General features: G+C 43.6%; 1 protein-coding gene and 1 long non-coding RNA gene across 2 annotated transcripts in view; one reads left to right on the top strand and one right to left on the bottom strand.

The window, feature by feature from the left end:
• Positions 1-13,520, bottom strand: part of LOC138626427 (uncharacterized) — a 246,553-nt gene that overhangs the window by 76,236 nt on the left and 156,797 nt on the right. The gene's annotated exons all lie outside the window — the stretch shown is intronic.
• The window catches only part of htr2cl1 (5-hydroxytryptamine (serotonin) receptor 2C, G protein-coupled-like 1), a 164,424-nt gene that overhangs the window by 42,615 nt on the left and 108,289 nt on the right, over positions 1-13,520 (top strand). Inside the window, exon 3 of the mRNA XM_069708053.1 lies at positions 2,937-3,256. The gene's annotated coding sequence lies outside the window, so the exon portion shown is untranslated. The remainder of the gene's footprint in view (positions 1-2,936; positions 3,257-13,520) is intronic.

Here is a 13,520-nt window from a genome sequence, read left to right as displayed (position 1 = left end):
AAATTTTCGAGATATTTTACAATACATTTCTATACGTTTTAATGTTTTGACATTCCTGCTCTGTGACCCAGTTAGCAAACTAGGTAGGCTAGGCTAACCAAGTCTGGCCATTTCACCCTGTTCTTTTCACCACAAAGGCTGTCATATCAAGCGACGTCAAACCCACTTCTCGTACCTCTCAAAAACATCCCACGGTGTTCTGAGTTCAACAGGCCTTCAGGTGGATTCTCCCGCTCATTGGTCTGAACTTTCCCACTTCCCAGTCGCTCTTGAACGCACCATTTGTGTCTCCAGGAGTCGGAGCCTCGGCTGCTTTTAATTGGCTGCAGATTTACACCTGAGGCTGCAGGTGAATTTTATTAACTGACTGGCCACGGAGAAAGCAGCTGCCCTTTGACCTACGAGGACCACAGGTAAACAAACACGGCACGAGATCACATCTGTCACTCGGGTGAAGGCTTAAAATGGGATTAAATAATGTATGCTGTAATCCCAGGACATCAGCCCGGAGATAAATACAATAGGAGTCAAGCATGTGCCGAGTGACGGAGATATTATTGTCCCAGAGGAAATTAGTGCAGCATGATGTATTACCCCTCGTGTTTGACATGGAACAGGAAGGAATCAAGCTGCCCTCATGCTGCTTGAGTCATAATTCTCAGTAAAACGCTGAGATTTGGCCGTGTTTATTGGTCAAATACGAGGTATGTTTGTTGGATATTTTGTCATTTTAGTCATGTAGAGTTAATCTAAGATACGAAGAACTTGGATAATAGCCTACGCCTGAGGAAAATGTTGCTCTTCCCTCTGTGCCTTTGCATTTCCTGCATTACGCTACCCTCCTGTTAGGTTGCTACATTTTTAGCCTCTGTGATTTCTAGACGCTGTCCATGTTGTCATTGCCGAGCAACGGTATTCTTACGACTTGAGCGCCAAGCATACGGCGCACACGGCTTCCAGTGTTGTAACCGCGACTTCCATTTGAAGCAGCCAAAAAAACAAAACAATAGGGAGGGAAGGACAACAAGGGACAGATGAAAATGATCAGGGCGGGCAGAAAATCATACACGGGGCAAGAAGTGAAACAAGACAGACACCAGAGGTTAGAAATTTCAAAATTAAACGGGAAGCGCGAGCTCAGGAGTTCCATTTGAACGCACCATAAAACTTGCATTGAAAATGAGCTACTGTACTTATGCATGTGTTTGTGTTGTGTCTGAAAACCAAATTTATTCCTTAAACAATCACAACCCTTGCAGAGAAGCCCAAGGCAGCACGGCGCTGAAGTGTCTGACAGCCTTCAGCCGAAGTTATGAATGGTATGGACTTGAGTGATGGAATAAAGCTTCGGTGCTAATCCAAATATAACTGCAGTGCACCACCCACTTTTGTCACATGTAGTAATAATAAGGTGAATTTCATTATGCAGTGTGTGTGTGTGTGTGTGTGTGTGTGTGTGTGTGTGTGTGTGTGTGTGTGTCGTAATGTAACAGGATAAACGGTCGAACCAAAGCAGCGTGACAGAAGGTTTAAAACGCAGGGTTTGATTCATTGCGGTGGGAAGAGAGTAAAAAGGACTCGGTGCACAGAGTGAGGCATTGTGGGTAATGTGGCTGAACAGTGAGAGAGTTAAGAAAGTAAATCCCCCCCCTCCCCCTCCCCGTGATGAAGGGATTCATCATTAAAGGATAGGTCATTTTAAAGTTGGAGACATTTATTCCGATTTAGGTTAGGTTAGGTAGTTACTTTATTAATCCCCGGAGTGCATGCGTGTGTCTTGTATTTCTTTGAGGATGTATTTGGAGAGTGAGGATATTTTGGGACAGTTCTCACTTGTCGACACGTCTCTGAGATTTTACACATAGCTTCACTGGAGCGGTCAGGTATTCAGGGCGGTCAGACCCACAGACTGCATATATAGAATGGACATAGCCTCCGTGACATCACCCAGAAGTTCCTTGATGAACGGTTTTGAAACCTTCTCCTGGCTAATTTAAAAAAAAAGGGGCATTGAGGTTGGTGCTCGTTTCGAGCCGAGGTGGGCTGAATGAATCCCGCTTACTGAAACCTGCCAATTGTAACAGCACGCACCTGTCACTCAAAGCAGTCCCTCCTTTAAATATGCATAACCTTAATACAGTTCAGTTGTTATGAATGGGGAAATTTGCTATAGAGACCAAAAATACTATCGAAGCGAATGGGAGGCAGAGCCAAGGCTTGGGTTCGGGGTAATGTTGGAATTAAATGGAGGTTCTTTTTTACAGTTACAGTTGGGTTGAGGAAATATTGTGAAGGTTATGGCATGCATTACATCACAGCCCAAGTACTCCCAGTAATGAAATTGGGTGGACAACCATGTCACAAGGGAGTCCACAGTGGCACATTTTCATTACAATTAGAAGCCATGCCCCAGTCAGCACTCCTTTTAATGTGGTGAACAGCTCAACCAGTAAATTAACCAGTGGCAACATGAGGACCGGTGACTCTCCAATGTGCATGTTTAACCACCATACTGTATGGCAGGAATCCCAGATGTTGCCTCGGGCTCGGGCTGTGCAGCTTGATTGCATTCCCACGCGGCAGCGGCAGGGACTTTATGATTCAGTATTCGTAAGAGCTTGTTTGAATGTCAGACCCCGAGCTCAGGCGTCACAGTGTTCGGGACCAGGAGTCAACTCGTGGTCGGTGAAGCGAGACGGAGTCAGCAGTACCTGCTCTTCGTCCTCCCCCGCTCCTCCTCCTCCTCCTCCAGTCAGTGAGGAGTCCTTCATCGCAGTTTCGCTCTCATCCCCCCTTCAACGCGCTGCTCTCCGGTGTTTAAACTTTCCTTTAAAGAAGACGGATCTGCCAACAACATAAACAAAAATTAAACAGCTGCTTTGCCTTCGAATTTACAGAAGGATTTGTTGTCATTTTTTTCCCCCCTTCCTGTGTAGGTGCAGGAAGCGTCTTCGGTGCGCATCCTGAACCACAAATGGACCGCAGAGCGTGCCCGGTGCGCCCGCCCTGGTCCTCTGCCGCTGTGTCCCGGACAAACTGATTAAAACCATTACCCAGAGGTGGTCGGACCGAACACGGCTGTGGGCTTTGTGTCTCCACTCAGAAAAATTAAACAGGAGCGGGGACTGATTCCTCAATCCGAGGAGAGGACGTGGACATACAGTAACCAGCGCTGAAAGATGAGGATGATTTAGCTCTGAAAATAAAGACTACACAAACTGAAAGTCGCCAGAAAAAGAATTGGATGTCTTCATGGGTGAGTAAAACTGGTTTGTTTCTTTAAAACCCGCACATTTGCGCAGGAAAGATGTGAATGTTCGGCGCGCCCTTGCTTCATTCACACCGCCAATGCATGGAGGTCAGAGCCGTTCTTGTCTAGTTCTGTGTGGAGAAATATCTGGTGAAAGTTGGTACCAGTGAATACAGCGAGTTTAGCGCGTTAGGTTTGGATTAAACTCTGATGAAATCAAGTCTTTATGAGATACAGTGGAGAATATGACCGCAGCAGCGGCTCCCAGTCACTATGTGGACAGATGGGCTAAGAAGTATTCAGAATGTGTCTTATTGAGGAATTATTACATGGAAAGCTGAGTGAAGAGGCTGCTGTCTGGAGAAATGCGTTTTTACGCATCGCAATCGTCCAAAGCGCCACAAAAAAAAAAAAAAAAAACGCCCTTATTGAGAGACTTCATGTGGTTTTTAAGTATTAAAATCTTCTTTCCACAATTTCTATCCTGACTGACACCTTTTATTAAGAGAAGAAATTCTATTCAGATGGTGGAAATGTTGTGATAAATGAGTCCGAATTCGAATTCTTCGTGTTTTGCGCTCGGATAAAGATGCTGTCGTCATCCAGATTTCTCTCCTTGAAAAAAATAAAACGCCAAAGAGCTGTACAGATGTTATTCAGAGGGTGTGTTCGGGTCTGTGATGCTGCTGCTGGGTCTCATTCAGAGAGGGTGTGGCTGTTTGCGTGTCCATCCTCTTGCTCTGCTGAAGGTTCTCTGCGTCTTGCCCAAGCTTCAGTGGGGGGATTCAGCAACAAATACCTGCACCGAACTGGGAATTAAACCATGTAGCTCTTTGTGTGTGTGTGTGTGTGTGTGTGTGTGTGTGTGTGTGTGTGTGTGTGTGTGTGTGTGTGTGTGTGTGTGTGTGTGTGTGCGTGCGTGCGTGTGCCCCCCTCTAAACGCGCGTGTGCGTGTTTATTCAATGAACATCCGCTAATCCACCTGTCTCCAGGGAGGATTAGAGCGTTTGGGACATTTTTGGACCTGATTTTTTTTTTTTTTTTTTTTCCCTCTCCTCCCGCCTTTCAACAACATAATCTGCGAGACAAAACGTTGATTTCCTTCAGTTGCACCCAAGAGAAGGAGCCACAAGTGCCAGTTTCATATGCAGCATTTGGTGGAGGCGTTTATCCAAAGCACCTGGCTGTGCCTTGAGTGCAAATATATTTTTTGGTTTGTTGCCAAGATTGGTTGGCCCCACTGATGGGATGTCAAATTCTGACATGTGTCATCTTGGAGGGATTGTGGCAGTACAATTAGTACGTTAACAGCTCATCTGGAAACACCAAACAAATCAGAAAGTGTCATATTTAACGTGATTTAAACAGACTTAAATACTGATCTGTATTCAGATTCTTAAACAAGAACTAAATCCTCATCTGAGTGCATGATAAGAATGAGGTTTGTCATTAATCGCAGCCTGGGTGCTCTCACACTTTCTCCACCTCCCAGTTCAGTTTGTATCTCTCCCTCTCCATCTTCCCCTCTCGGGTCTCAGTTCAACTACATTTCCAATTCAACATGCTTCATTGGCATGTAAATGGAAAGAAATATCGGCGAAGCATTGAGCTGAAAATAGATACGTGTTTTGGCCTCGCTCCGTATGTGTGCTTGCGTTTCTCCCTCCGTCGCCGTATCTCCTCGGCCTCGCTTCTTTTTGTGGCTTCAGTGTGGTTGTCACACTGTGGAGGGTGTTGGGTTTGATTCCCGCTCGTCATGAAAGACGTTTCACTTCGCGTCTGTAGTTCTAACGATTGGTGTTTTCAAAATAAAACAAAACCATTTCACTGTTAAAGCCTCGTTTCCCTTGAAGAGGTCGGGTTCTGCTTCGGACATCATTTCATTCATCTTCTGTTTTCCACTACCGTCATGCCCACAATCACTAAAGGTGGCATCATTGACAGTCCTGGATATTACAGCAGCCTTTTTTTTTTCTTTTTCTTTTTCCCCTCTGAGAGCTACTTTAACAAAATAAAAGTGTCTGAGAGCTACTCATATTTAGGAACATTTATTCACATAGCTGAGCTCCACCCAAACCAGCCCCCCTCCCCCCATCCCGTAATCTGTAGCTCACGTGCACTTGTTATGTATTTAATATTTTCTACAGTCAATCAACAGGAGAGGCGGATGCTGTAAAGTTTCCACTATTGTTTACGGAGTCATTTAAATGTTCATCTGTCAGTCTTGTTCTGAAGTTGGAGTCAACCGACTCGTCGCGCCGCAGTCTTTTAAGCATCTCATGGTCAGACGTGTGTACATGAACACGCCTCTCTGTCTCTCGCACACAAATATACTCTTGGTTTTTTTCTTGTTGAAAATGACACATTCTCTCCACTCATTTGATTTACAGAATTAAACGGAGTGGGTCAGCCCACTTGACAGATCGCCTTCAACTGTTGTTTTTCTCTTCCCCCACCCACACACACACACACACACACACACACACACACACACACACACACACACACACACACACACACACACACACACACACACACACACACACACACACACCAACCCCTAAATGAAGCAAACATATCTATAGGGGAGGACTTTGCCCTGAATGGCCGCACAGGAAAGACCGATAACTGGAGTGGAGATGAGCTCGGAGCGCCGGCAACCTGGAGAAAAATAGATTTTGAAGGGGAGCTCGGTAATTCAGGGGAGGAAATGGAATGGGATTGCGTGGTGGGCTCTGTGTGAGTGCATGTGTGCACATCACTGCAAGCATGCATACACAGCACATGCACTAATCTGCCTGTGTCTTTATAATAATGTGCATTCCTGCAGGCGGTAAGTGCACTTTCAAACTTGTATCTTTTGTGAGCACCAACCAATTTCACGGCTTTTTTTTGTTTTTTGTTTTTTGTTTTTAGGTCTGAGGATTCAGTGTTAGGATTATGGTTTGGGGGATTGGGTCGCAGTTGTCGAGGGTTTAAAATGCTTGTCAGACAATTGAACTGTGTTTAAACCTCTTCCACGCACATCTCTCCAAACACTGGAATTGATGGCCGTGTTGTTCGTTTTTATCTTTGGGAACCGTTCAGCCCAAACATCGCACCAACAGTCCACCAGAGGATACCGTGTCAGTGTCACGTTTTTCTTCACCAAGGCGTGAAAAGTACACGCACGGTCAGGATTGAAGAAAGTCATGCGCAGGAGGTCATTTGATGAAGCACATGAGGAAGGAGGTAGATCGGGGGTGGTTGGATGGATTCAACTATTGACTTTCACTTGTGAGATGAGGGTTCCTTTAAAGAAACCTTTTCCTAACCCAGACTAAATAATTTTTCCTGAACCTAACCACATGTTTTTTGTGTGTGCTGGACCTCATGGCACCTTATTTTTCACGCCTCGGCGAAGCAAAACGTGACACTGACACCGCATCCTCCAGTGGACTGATGGGTGTATTACACGTTTTGGTGTGACCATTTAATGCTGCACTAGGACCGGTGAGGTAGACAACGTATAACCTCCTCTCTCTCTCTCTCTCTCTCTCGGTTTCTTTGTTTATTCCTCACACAACTCAAATCATCTCAGTTTTTGTGTCGAGTGTTGCACCACGATTGTCTTTGACTGTCCACAAGTTTGCACATTTATTACAACTCGCCACTTTTTAACTGTCTTTGTCATGCCAGGCTTTTTACTGCACCATCGATGAGGACACTTGGAACAAGTGCAAACACGTGTGTCTTGGGGACGTGCTTGGCAACACTTTGTAGAAACGAATTTGTTTCAAGTACTCCCCTGCTCTCAGATGATGTCACCCCCCGCCCCCCTTCTGTGACTTAACATTTTTTTCTTTTGGACAATGGTACTATATTGCTGCCTTTCAGAATTGGACTACATTTACTTGTTGATTGATAGCTCTTCATGCTGCTGTGGCTGCACATGTTTTATGTCTATTAATTACCTGTTAGGGTCAACAGGATATAAGACGGAGCCTGGTAATCCTCGGGTCCCCTGTGGATTGGTTCTGACTGTGCTTTTAATTCATGTATTTCTAAGCACAAAATTTGAATGATATTTTCTTGAATTAGCATCCTGAGAAACATGGGTGCAGTATTTCCTTTCATTTTAAATGTGTACCGCTGGTTAAAATATGACTTAGAAACTTTTGGTGTCTTTATTAATGCGAGAAAATAAAAAAGAGACCTAAAACACCTTCATATTGATTAATGTGGAAGAGTTTTAATGCACAAAAATGACAGTCAACCCTTAGCCTGCTTTTCTTTTCATCCTTGTGAAGCTTGTCATTTGGCTGTCTGATCTTGCGAACCTGAATCTCGACTGCGTGAGAGCACTCGTGCGTTGTTCCCATAGGAATATGCTTCATTCATCTTTGGCTGCCCTCCGTGTGTTTTCCCGCCAGTCGTGCGTCCTTCCTGAGCCTAGACGCATAAAGCGTGCCGTGTGTGTGTGTGTGTGTGTGTGTGTGTGTGTGTGTGTGTGTGTGTGTGTGCGCGCGCGCGCGCGCGCGGGGTCAGCCGCGATCGCTGCACTTGATTCAGTCATTCAGCTGAAGAGGATTTTCATTTGACTGAATTGCCTCAGTCTCTCCTGGCCAGGACCCACAAGATTAAAGTGACAACCAGTCATGTGAAACGACAACAGCGAGCGGCGCCGGCCTCCCCCGCCGCGTAGACCAGCAGCCTGTCAGGCCGTGCGACTCGATGATCACGAGCTTTAACGTCCAGCGGCGGGTCGACGGCAGACAAAACCCTTCCTCAGTGGCGAGTCAATCCCACGTAGCTGCTTCTGCTCTGCTGCGTTTCTCCGTCCAAATGGAAAAGTGGAGATAAATATAGAAGCTTCTATAGTCTGATTACATCTTTGTGATAATGATGAGGAGATGGCTTTGTGTGTGTGTTGGTGTGTGTAAATTGGGATTTCCTAGCTGTGATGGACTCCGAGAGACTTACTGAAAATCGAAACGAGACAGTGAAGTGGTATTTATTATTGAAGTTCCTCAGCTCGAGTCTAACTTGCTTTAGTTTGTCTTCTGGCTTTTAAAAGGTATTTTGAAACTGAAAACTCAACTGCTCTCAAAATGTCTATTCGTTCTTTGCATGCTCCCTTCTGATACTGAATACAAAAGTCTCGCTTTTGTGAGTCAGCAGAAGCAATTTATTGCCTGTTTGAAAAGGGGGGAAAAAATTGGACTGCTGTGAGTCGGAGAGTTTTGTTTTAAAATGAGTTATCGATGAAAAATGAGGCTTTGACTTTTGAATTTAGGAGTTAAACTCCGCACTCTCTTCTAACTGTGCAAAAACGTAAAAAAATGTTTGGGATGGTAGACATTTTTGGTCTTTAAATATTGATCAGTGAACATTAGGGAACAAAGATCTTTTTTTAATTCTCTTTGGAAATGGAAACTGCCTGTAGTGCTTTGTAATGAAACCTATTACTTTCAAGTGAGGATGGGCCGTGCTGGAATAGTTTCGCTGCTGTATAAAAATTGGTTGGCAGTAGATTTATAGGATCCAGATGGGGATTTAGGTCTGCGAGAGGCTTTGTGTGGTTTATTGTTTCCATGGGGACCAAAATAAATTGATGGGACATGAACTTATGGAGGCGTAGAGCGATAATAAAGGATTTACATAGCAGAAGGTCAGATAGAGGGACATTCTCACATTTGTGGTATGGTTAAAGTGGCCATGTATCTGGATTTAAGCTGTTAAGAACCTCCCTATAGAGCAACAGTAAACAAAATAAGACTGTAAGTAATGAAATCACTCCATCCTATTCCAGAGAATGTAACATCTGTTGTGAAAACACCACAATTCATTTTAAAGAGCCTAAACGTTCTTACATGTAAATGTTTATTTCCAGAGCTTTATTGAAAAATGCATTTGCGTGTTCATTCTATAGACTGGATATAAAAGCGTACGGAGCTTCCTGGTCTGAAATATCCGGATAATGCGGAAGTGTCTTAACGTGTAAATACCACCGAGTGCCACTAGGGGTTTTGGATCCAAAAAGCCTCCAGCTTCGTTGATTCCCATTCAACCTGCTTTGTGGAATATGAAGTCGTTATTTCCGTTTTGCTAGCTAAAATCTTCTCATCAGTTTTCTGACTGTCCATCTGAAAATAATCCCGTCATTAATTAGAAGGCGGGCCTCAAAAAGACGTGATTTTTGGGGGCGTATCTGTTTGATTGACAGGTCTGTGGTGCAGTCAGATTTCAGCTATCGGTGGGCGAGACGTCGTATCGTTAGATTTACAATCAGATCGAGTCACATTCACCGCTTCTTCCCCTCTGGATTGTCACTTCTGGCTCCAAATCACTCCGAACTAGCAAGATGGCGACAGCCAAGATCTGACTTCGAGGCTTCTTAACGACCGTTCACAAACCAATGCATGACGTCACCATTGGTCGCCGCTTGATTCTTCCGTTTTCCTAATTATACCACTGATTTCTCTTTTTTGTTGTATTTTGTCTTAAAGCTAACTTTCACTTGTTGTGATCTTTTCCCAGGCTTTTTTTTCCCCCCCTCATTAAATATTTATTTTTCTTGCCCACATGACAGGCAGCATTGTTGTTTTCCTTCCAGTGCGGTTTTGTGATTCCCTTTGACATGATACGTTGCCCTGTCAACAATAGAAGTCAGGGTTTTTTTTATGAGAAAAAAAAAAAAAAATCTTCATTTCAAGGAATATAAATGATTTAAATTGGTGTGTATCACCATAAAAGCCAGGTTATCTAAACTCAAATGTTAACAGACAAATTTCTGAAGCCTTTTGTAGGTGCAAAAGACAAAAACAACTTGGATTTCTTGGCAATAGGAAAGAAATGAAGCAAGGATGGATCAAAATTGGACTGAAGCGACTGAATTTTCAGCTCTTCATTTTTCTTTCATCTGCAGTACATCGCTCTTTTATCCCAAATCAACCCTGTCTTTCATTAATTGTGTTCACGCTTTTGTGTCAGTAGACTAATGTTTCTGAATGGTTGAAGCTGAATATTTGTAGATATTGCAAGTAAAAAGTTCTCTTAAAGCTGAGGAGACTTTCAGTCGCAGGAATGCAGATCCGGTCTAGCTGCGTTTTATGCCAGAGACCTTGAGTGTCTTTATAGAGCTCGGGAGGAAATGAGAGTTTATCTGTGTGAAAAAGGAATGAACATGCTGCAGTGTGATTATAAGAAATAGGAGAGGAGAAATAAAGAAATAGAAAAAAATCCCGAGTAGACGAGAAGACCTTTGTTTTGACCTTTGCTGCCCGTTGTTATGTAGAACAGATTACGTCTGTCAATCTGGCAATTAAAACCACAAAGTCAACGGGGGCAGTTATAATCCGCTATAATCCCATTTTACAGCCTCAATGTATAGTTCCCAGTGGTTTTGCTTCGCCCACTTTTCATCGGTTACGATTTAATCCCAGCAGCTCGAGTAAAGGTGGTGAGAATATGTAAACTCGAAGTGTGTCGTCAAGTGCTGCCTTAAAGCCCATGAAAGGCTGCTTGATATTAAAGTACACTTACAGTAAATACAGTAAGAACATCCTCAGCATCAACGGCTCGTATACAGTGCTTCTACAAACGTATTATAGATCGACCGAGGTTTAACACATCAGAAATAAACAAGAAATATCAATATATCACATATTCGACATGTCTGGTAAGCCAGACATGTCGAATATGTGATATATTATAGAGGAACATAATCGGAATGTGTGTGACATGTTTTGTGAAAACACACGCTTGTTGTTTTTTTGAAAAAACCTGTGCTCTGAAAGCATTTTTCCAAAGTTATGGAGGGGAAAAAAATGGGAAAGTTTTCAGGAATTTTGTCATGATTTGCTTTTTTTGGGGATCATCTAGGGTTTGGCGCAATCAACTAATCCTTCGAGTCCAATGGTTGCAGCTGGCCAATTGGAAATATGTGGGAAAAGTGTTCAAACCAGAACACGAGCCAGAAAAAACTTCTGGACAGATGCAAATGTTGTAACATGTGGCAGAAAAACAAGGAAAGAAAAGAAAAGAGAGACCAGCTCGCTCAGTTGTTCAAAACTTCTCGACACCATCTTTAAAATGAAAGACTATTGCAGAGCTGTAATGTAGTTTGTGTAATGGTCCTATTTTCCAGCAATACACACAAAGTGTTAATGTGCAGCGGCATCATTTCTAACCACAGGGTTAACAAAACTGCGTGCTCAACATTCGCTTCAAAGACGAGCTGAATATAAAGCTTCACGTTCTCAGGTGGAGGAATAACTCAATTATGTGGAATGACTGAGTAAACAAGATCAGCTCATTTTTAAATTCCAGTTTTAGCCTGAGCGCTGCATTTTTTTGTAATTGTTTTATCCCATTACAACCTCGAGCATAAAGCAACAGTGAATGTCATTTCATGAAAAATGTGAGATTTGTGTGAGGAGCAAATTGAATGGATATGGAAAGAAATGGAAACAATGAAATGCACAGTATACCACAAGGGAGTGAAGAACTATACACAAACGATACTAATGAGCACTCTTCTCTAAGTTAACTTTTTGTGGCAAAAAAAAAATCAAAACCTTAAATTCACTGAAAAACATATTACCAACCTGTTACCTTTTATTTGTGAGCTACTTCAAGCATTATTATAATAATGATTCAAAGAACACAAGCCTTATTAGAACAGGATACCACTCTTCGCCACTTAGGTTCACCGCTGCACTCGTATCGTGCAGTATATAGTGTAGTAGTTTCTGCTGTTGGAAACTTGGCTACTTGCAGAACAACCGATTTTGCAGCCGCTTCCCAGAGACACCGAGAATTCACTGAGGAATGTATTGTTTGAATTGCTTACATCAACACTGTTTGGACTTCCACATAAAAAGTGGCAAATTTAAAAAGGATGTTTTCTAACATGAAATCCAAGGTGATACTCTCCCATCACGCTGTGCTGCTACGACTCCCCGGCGCGTCCTTTGAAATCGTATGTAAGTGCGAGGTAACGTGCGAATTACATCCCATATGGCTCCTGGTAGATTTCCCTCGCCGTACGCTGTGGCCACCGCTATCTGTTCTCATTCATGTGCACTGCAGTTATTTTCCAATTTCCTCTGTGTTTGATCTCCTTTCAACCCTCCACTGTTGGGATGTCACTTGAGAGAGATATAGAAGGGCGAGAGAAAGAGTTCAAAAGGCAGCTGGTGGAAAGAGAGAGATGAATAAAGAGGGACGAGTGAGAGAGGAACATGATGAAGTGACGACATTTTGTATCCAAAAGATCCACGGTCAGCTTTCCTGTGACATCATAAAGTTCTTCAAAAACACTTTTCTTGCCATTATTCGACACCATAAGCGGGGAACAGGAGAGGAGATTGAGACGTTTCGCATTTGATCAGATACCGGATTGATGACACTAATCTTGGGTGCGATTGTATTGATTCTCTCTGCTGTTGGGTTGAAGATGTGTGTTCGGCATCCTTGAAGCCGGATTTGTTGCTTCTTTGCTGCAACATCCATGTATTCATTGAGGCACACAACCTCAAGTTGTTTTTAATGCTCCCTTCTTGGTCAGGTCCTACGCGACGAAGAGTTTCTTGTCATTGTTTACGCTGAAATTCCCCTGGAAAAATGTAAGTAGCGTGTTGGAAATCAGCACTCGCTGTTGTCTGGACACTTTGTGTGTCCCTTGGTGTGAAGGATAAATGCTTGAAGGGCAGGCTGCCTGATGCAGAAAGCTATATGACAGCCCGGTAGCGTCTGTAGTCACGCAGCTGTGGAAAACCCAGGTGGTTCATGTTTATCTGAATAGCAGCGCTCTGCATTCATGTTCCCCTCGGACTTTCATTATTACGTACTCTTGAAATTACCAGACACCCTTTTGAGTGCAACTGGAAACCCACAGTGTGTGTCCCGCATACGCATTTCCACAAACACGCACTTCGAAACAGAGCAAGATTGTCATTTAACAAGGCAGCCATGACAGAAGCCTTCATGCACCTGTGCACATGCAGACAAACACGTATAAATATTATTCTTGCCGCCAGCCAATGCAGCTGGCCGGGCTTAACAGTAGCACAACACACACTCGCGCAACCACACACGCACACACTTCTACACCTTGCAACATTCCACATTCCCCGTATGTCTCAGGGGTTTCTGTGGAGTTTCCATCACCGGGAAGGATTTACTTCACACCTGTGTGTGTGTGTGTGTGTGTGTGTGTGTGTGTGTGTGTGTGTGTGTGTGTGTGTGTGTGTGTGTGTGTGTGTGAGAGTGTGTGTGTGTTGGAATG

This window comes from Brachyistius frenatus, unplaced genomic scaffold (genome assembly GCF_029030835.1).
Source record: "Brachyistius frenatus isolate BFR_SWC_R1_liver_20210118 unplaced genomic scaffold, ASM2903083v1 Contig_73, whole genome shotgun sequence".
Taxonomy (NCBI): domain Eukaryota; kingdom Metazoa; phylum Chordata; class Actinopteri; family Embiotocidae; genus Brachyistius; species Brachyistius frenatus.
The sequence above is the reverse complement of the archived record's forward strand: the minus strand, read 5'-3'. Positions and strand labels throughout refer to the sequence as shown.